Source organism: Gallinula chloropus (assembly GCF_964237585.1).
Source record: "Gallinula chloropus genome assembly, chromosome: 24".
NCBI lineage: Eukaryota > Metazoa > Chordata > Aves > Gruiformes > Rallidae > Gallinula > Gallinula chloropus.
Window position 1 is genome coordinate 5,980,873 of NC_140109.1, and position 7,887 is coordinate 5,988,759.

Sequence of the window (7,887 nt, forward strand, 5' to 3'; positions counted from 1 at the left end):
CTTCTCCTGAAGTGGCTTACAAATGATAGCAATATATGATCACCCTTTAAGCACTTTGGCAGCTGCCAGGCCAGGAGAGAGAGATGTGGCCACAGTGGATGTTTGCTTTCAGACAGCAGAGTCCTCAACACAAAGAATGGAAGAACTTTTGCTGCTTTTTCACTTGCCCACGTTCCCCAAGGAAGGTTCAATACCAAACATTGCTGACAACATGCAGGTGTTTCAGCCCAGAAATGAAACACTGGTGCTCCCCAGAGAAACCCCATGTGCTGGTCCTGGACTGGCAATGATTCTGGCCAGGAGCTTCTGGCCATGGTTAAGGCACCTGCCTGGCACAGATGCTGCAGCCTGTGCTCTGCTGTGGAGCTGCTCTGTGAGGTTAGGGAAATCAAAGGTGGCCAGTACCACATCCCTGTCTTTCTATCTATGTTTCTCATTCATTCCCATGGGAAGGCCAGACCACAAATACCTTTGCAGGCAAAAAATACCTCTTCCTTCTGCCATTTTCTCCCTCCAAGTCAGTTGAGACTGCCAGTGTCTTGAGACAGATCCTCTGCCAAATGCTAGGCCCCATTCAGTGCAGGCTGTCATCTCAGATAGAGTAAATACAGCTTATCATGTTTGATGCTTCCCTAAATTAAATCATGCTCCAAAGCTTTAGGCCTCAGTTTCCCCCTTAGGTTTCATTTGGATGAGTCCTTACAGGGAGATGTGAACCCACTGGGTTTAGTAGTATTTACTTTCACAGAATCAAAGAAACCCTGGAGCTTTATCTTGCAGGGTCCCTTATCTTGCCCTCCTCAGTGTTCTGCATTGCTCATTTGCCTTCATGAGACACAGAACCCATTTGCAAGGATGCTCACAGGTCACAGGATGGACTCTGCTATCTGTTTTATTCTCCCCTCCTGGCCTTCCAAAATAATTTAATGTAAAAGTGATTGATGACCTCTTTTATCACTGCTTGAGTTATTAGAAAAATAGTGGCAGTACCTGAAAGTCTTGTGCATGCAGCTGAGACGCTCCATCCTGACACTGTGGGCTACCTGGGAACTGGCAGGTGACACTGAGCTGGCTGCTAGGCAAGGCTGCAGAGATAGATGAGGCTCTCAGGGATGGCCTTGAACTGTAGCCCAAAGAACAGTCACAGGTACTCCAGTGCAAGGGTGATTTGGAAGGTGCTAAACCAAGTTTCACCCCCTCCCAGGTTATTATGTCTGCCACTGTGTAGTTTAAGGATAAAATACCTTACACAAAACCCACCTGGATGCTGTCCTGTGTAACCTGCTTGAGGTGATCCTGCCCTGGCAGAAGGGTTGGACTAGATGATCTCCAGAGGTCCCTTCCAACCCACAGTCTGTGGGTCTGTGTGGTTCTGTAAGCTTTAGCAGAACTTGCTACCATGTGGTTACCACTACAACAGTATGAAGATGCCCTACATATAGGCAACTATATACATAAGCATAGATGTAGTATATCTTACACACACCTTTCTGAAAGGATAGATATCTTTGCACAGTAGACTTTCTACTGCTATAAATGTATCTATGCTAAGCAGGACAAGGACAACTTAAACAGATACAACCCCTGTATGTAGAACAGCCTTTAAATTCATTGACCATGTTCTCCCAATGACTAAAACTTCCAAACAGCTCAGCATCTACAGTTGGTTTTTGATTCCCCAACAAATTCATTTGATACTGAAGTATGGGGAAGAAAGCTCTAGATTTGCCAGGGTATACTGCCTCCAGCATTGCTGCATCATTCAAAAGGCTGGCTATATGCATGTCCCAAGTGATTTTACAAGATGGTTTTCTTTTTACCCATCACCATTGTTACCTGTCCTATATTTTCCAGCAGTAGAACATGGGAATCAAAGCTTTAGCCAAGCTCCTAATAACAATGGATAAAAATAAAATAGCCATAATAATCATTACCAATATGCTCAGGTATTGCAGTGGGGAGGAACAAAGGAAAGTCTATAAATAAATCAATACAGGGTTTTTCATCTTCTGAGTTCCCTGAGTGCCTTGAAACAAATTATTTTGCCTTCAGGATTAGTAGCATGTGGTTTTGATTCAGATCCATGCTTCTTGTACTTTGTACTGATTTTTAATTAGTCTGTGCTGCATGGGGAAGCAGAGCAGCCTCCCTAGGAAAACAAAGTTGCTACATTTCCCTGTCATCTTCAGACAGGTTTTTGTTTGCATGTGAACAGCCATTGTCAAGGAGGAAGCCTGGAGTGAGTTTAGTGAATGTTGCCTTATTGTTGACTGCAGCCCTCTTGCAGAGCAAGTTGCCCAAGTGCCAGGAGAGCTGCACTAGAGACTGTGAGGCTGCCAGGCTGAGGGGCCCCTGTATCAAAAACTACAGGGAGGAAAAAAAACCAGCCAAAACAGGTAAACTCTTCTTAAAAAAAATTCCAGGTTAAAGGCTATTGCTCAGAAATCCCTCAACTTGGACATGAAATGCCTGGAAATATAAAGGGTTCTGATGGGCAGCAATCATTATCCACATTAGTCCATCAATTCCTCAATTTCCAAGCTCACTAAGGTCTCTGAAATTGTCAAATAAAATATTTTTTTCCCTTTAGAGGGAACTATTTCTAAGGATAGAAGCTGTTAAATATGATGGATGGTTCCCTGCTTACCAATGCAGAGGGCCATCTGACACAAACCCCCCTCCCCTCTTAGGCAAGGAGGCCAAGGCAGAGTGTGGAGGGGTTTATCAGAGGGCAGAGCTCAGCTCTCTGCTGCTGGTGGCCAAACTGTGGGGGCACCTGTGTCACGTTGGTGCTTTCCTTGCCTAGACTGAGCCCTGCAGCACAGGGATCAGAATCCCATAGCAGTTTTACACTCTGCACATGCAGACATACACTTGCACGTGGCTCCAAGCAGCAGAGAACCAGCTGATTGGTCTCTTCTGTCTACCCACTAGCAGGTGGAAAACCACAGTAACTCTGGTGCTCTGAGGGTCCAGCTCCCCAGACCTGTAACAAAGCAAGGCTTGGACTGACAGTGCTGCAGCCATTCCTCACACACACCTCTGCCCTTACCACCTTTCAAGGATAGCTGTTCCATGACACCATGATTGTGCCATGAGTGATGCTTTTCTTCAACTGCTGGTGACTTTGATACACACAGCATCTACTAATGAGTGTTGGTGGTTCCTCAGGGTTTCAAAATACATGTTTTGCCTTTTGGTCCAATGGTTCTTTTACCTGCAAAATGTTCAGACTCCCTTTACTCACACTTGAAGGTTGGGCAAGATACGAAATTTCAGCAGCAACCACTCACAATGGGCTGCAAATGTCAAATGACAAAGCAGCCAGTATACTCCAGAATAACCTGTAAGTGATCTGCTCCTTTCCCTCCAAGGATTGCCTGACTAGCTACCTCTATCAAAGCAGGGGAGAGGGAGAGCTGCTCTTAAACATCTTTAAACATCTTTTTAATGTAAAATGTTGCTTCATAAAGGCTGAATCCAAAACACACTGAATTCAAAACACCCAAAGATTGTGCTGCAAAGAGTGTTTTTCAGATGACATCCAGGATTCTTATGGTTTTGATCTAGCTAGAAACACCACTAGAAGCCAGAAGCTCTGTTTTTGATATTCAAGGCCAGGTTGGATAGGGCTTTGGGCAAGGTGGTGTCCATGCCCATGGCAGGGACATGGAACCAGGTAAATTTAAAGGTCCCTTCTGACCCAAACCATTGTAGGATGCTATGATATTTGCCTACCATTTCATCAGAGAGCTGACAAAATCCAGCTGCACTGGGGCAGACACCTTCCAAATCGTTTCCAGTGGAAATTTTAACCTATAAACCACTCAGATATTTTAAGGAAGTCCAATAGCCACAGAGAATGGACAACCCATTAAGAGACTGTTACCTGCTTTGCAGTGATATGAGGGACAAGCTCTGGACATGCCTCTTGCTGCTGACCAATCGTGAACCCCTCAGCCTGGGCAAAGATGCTGCCAAGCTCCTGCTTGGGTCTGTGCTCAGCCCTTGAACAGCAAAGGCTTCTTGCCTCCCTGGGCCAATTAATTGTCCAGCTCTGTATCTCCCAGGCTGTCTTTCTCAAAAAAAAAAAGCAAGCAGCCCTCCAAACACATCAAGTGTAGAGACCTGGGAGCACTTACCCTTGAGGAAAGCACCTTCAGATGCTCCCTGGATCCTATTCAACAGTCCTTTCCCCAGAGGCTGTAGCTAAACCCCCTGGGTTGCCCAACCTTCCAAACCCACTGCAGCAGCTCTGCCCTACCTGGGAAAGCTGTTCATCTTGACAGAGAGCTTGCTTGAAATCAAACAGGGGGTTTGCAGTTAGGAATTAATGTTTTGGAACACAGTATTATTGGATTGATTTTAAATAGATGTTTCCCCTCTCATTTGGAATAAAGTGAATGGAGCTAAGAAAGCCAGAGGAAATGAGATCAACCCAGCCTGTCTATTGCTTTGGAAGTGTCTTTAAATATTTCCCTCCCACAGTCAGTGCTAGATTTTGAGTAGCAAATGACATACAGAAGAGCAGATGAATATTTATGCAGGAAAATGAAATATATGAACAGTTATTTTGAGGACAGATGTATTCTAACAGGTATCTAATTTCATTCTGTCAAGTACTTTCTTGCACACTGGAACTGATGCTTGGGCTTTGTTTTTTTTGGTGGTATTTTTGTTGGGGTTTTTTTTTTGGGGGGGGGGGTTAGTTTGCAATCTTCCTCTGTGGCTAAAACATTGAAAAATGACATTTGCCAAACATCAGAAAGCAATTTCATTTGTTGTCATCACAGATGTGTTAAAAAATTAAAAATATCAATACCCAGGCACTATTTATTTAGCACAAAAGCCAACATTAAACAGGAATTTCTGGAAAGAACATAGAGGCAAGGACCCAGCTGTAGCCTGGGCACCAACAAGAGCCCACAAAGCTCTTCACAACTTTGCATTAAAACAAAAAACCAAAGCAGAGAGAAGAAACCTGAGTGTTTCTGCCAGCTTCAAGTAGCAGTAAAGCTAAAATCCAGGCTCAGCTCTGCTGTTGGCCTAATGCTGAGGCTGTTATCTGTCCACATCATTGTTTTCCTTCCCCTCTCTGCTGGTTGGGACTGTAAAATCTTGGGTGCACTGGCAGGATCTTTTAATGCTAACAGGCATCACTCCACAGCACGACACACTCTGCTAACACAATTAACTCCATAATATAAATAAATAGGGACAGGTCAACTACTTATTGCCATCTCCCTGTTATTTCTCACTTAAACTGAGAAAATGGTTTTCTCACTGCATGGAAAATGTTTTATGGCTACTGTCTTTTGAGAACTTCTTTGAAGGGCACCAACTTCAAACCAACTTGGAAGGGTATCACCCACACACAAACATAAACTCACCTCTGTTTGGAGGAGATGCACTGCTTCTCATCACTAACTAAATTCTGATGTCTGAGAAACAACCTCCAGCAAGAGCAGAAAGGACAGAGCTGCTGACCTCACACTTACTGTGGCAGGGGGGTTGGAGCTCTGTGATCCTTGGGGTCCTTTCCAACCCAGAGCAGCCTGGGATTCGATGATTTGCTAGTGAAGAACAGTGATTGGCACAGCCCAGCAAACACCCTGCAGCCTCCTCCCCTGGGGAACAGAAGGTAGGAGGGACAATTACTCTGCTGTTCAATGCACTGCTGGTGAGCACTCAGACACTCTGCTACTTGGTCTCACACAGACACCTAGATGCAGTAGAGCCTGGCAGTCCATACAGCAGTTTGCCACCTTCTGCTGATCAGGCTACAGAGTCCCTGGGTGCTGCTGTGCCCCACAGCTGAGCCTGGAGCACTGGGGAAGAGATTTTGTGCTGCTCTCCCTGAGCTTGGAAGAAACTCAGGAATGTTATAGATAGCTGGCAAATACCAAAGGGAAAAAAAACCCACCTGCTTCTTTTCTAACTTGTTCTCTGTAAGAGTGAAGCTACCAGCTGTCCACTGAGCATTGTAAAAATCCTCTGGTATCAATAACTGATTACCTTGATCCAGGCAACAGAAATGTGTCAGACTGGGTTTCAATCTCTGTTTAATATGTCTCTTTTCTGTGGTTATTTCACCAACAATGCCTGGGAATTCAATGGCTTTTTAAGAGGAGGACAAGGTAGCACAGATGGATTTACTGCCAGGGAAATACTGGCATAAGGAAGATCAATTTAGTGAGTGAGGCTGTGGGCTACTGGTCTGGAACTCTGTGGAAGAACAATCACCTGGGAAACAGTTTTCCTTTGAAGTTCATAAAAAAATTATGACTGTAATAAAAGTTAATGACTAAATATCATCTGTCAAAAAAAAAAAGAATGGGAGTTGTGGTAGAAAAACTCTGGTTTGGGGGAAGAAAACTCAAAACTTGTGTCTAGCAAAGCAGCACTTCAGAGGACAGACAACATTTTGTCATGTGCCAGTAGGGGACTGAGCTCTTGAACCTGGGCATCCCCAAGCACTTTCTTGGCATTTCTACCCTGAGCCTTCAGGTGGAGGGAACAAGGCATGGAAAGGCAAAGCAGCTCATCAGAGGTTGCTTAACAGGTGAAATATAGGGGTGAAGCCTTCCACATCGGCAAGAGCTACCCAGCAGCACAGCTTCTCCTTACACATGACACACAGGGCACAAGCTTTACCATTTTATTAGCTCTCTCTGTTACAGATTTGACCTAAAAGTCTTTGGTCAGAAGCAAGACGTGGGTTAAGTCTTCAGAGGAGAGTCTGAAGCAACTGCTGAGACTTTAACTGCTTAACTCCCTTGACTTTGCATGAGTATTGGGTTAGCTGTGAACAGCCCTAATATTTGGAGCCAGTCCTGAGCCAGAGCTGCCCTGCAATGCCTGGTGATGAACTCTAAGAGTCCTACTAACCAGTTTTATGGATTAGAAGGGATTTAATGAACTCATCAGTGCAGTTCATTGAGAAAGATGAAGGAGACTGCTTTCCAGATGCTGTCTGAATTTGTTCTAGCCTTTCCCAGGCTCACCTCTGGCCCATGCCTTACGTTCACAGTGGCTGCCCTGTTGCACTTCAGCAACTTCATATCTCCCAGCCCCCCTGCTTGCCTGCTGGCTCTTCAGCACCTTATAACACCCCCAGTCCCAGGGGGGGTTTCCCTGCTCGGGGTCTCTCCAGGAGACAGGAGCTAATAGGGCTCATTGTGCAGCCAACAGCTCCCACCCCAAACCTGCCCTGTAAATCCCCGTGTCCCCCCGAGGGGGACAGGGGACAGCTTTGCCTGGGAAGGGAGAGAAGGCGGCTGCAGCAGGTGAGGTGAGAGCGGGGCACGGCTGCCGCATGGTGATGGCGTTGCTTAGCAACCTCTGCACCTGCCGGCAGGGAGCGAGGATGCTCCCAGCCTCTGGTGAGGCTGAGCTTGAAAGGGCTCCTGGCAGCAGGGGCTGAGGCTGCAGTGGTGCTGCTCGACGGCAGCTCTGCCCTCTCAGCTTCAAGGTCCACAGCCAGAGGACCAGCACACAGTTCTGCTGCCCAACTCTGGGCTCACACTGTGCCCCTGGGGCTACACAGCAGCCAGGGCTGCTCACTGCTGCTGGCTCCTGTTCAGCTCCACATCTGGTGGACTGCTTCAGGTTTTTTCTTTTCCCTGGATGGTAATTACTGCTCTCAACTACAGAGCTAACCTTCCCACAATGACTTTCAGAGCAGAGTAAGAGCTAGAAGCTCCTATAAACCTAGCCAGCAAATCCTGCTGGTTAAACCAGCCCTATCAACCACTGTCTCTATCTTTCAGTGGGATCCCCTCAGAGGCCATGGCTGGAGGATGCACATCCTTATTTCAGCATGCCAGCACCATGCTATCAGCACATCTGTACTACCAACAGAAACACGTTCACCTCACCCACACACCA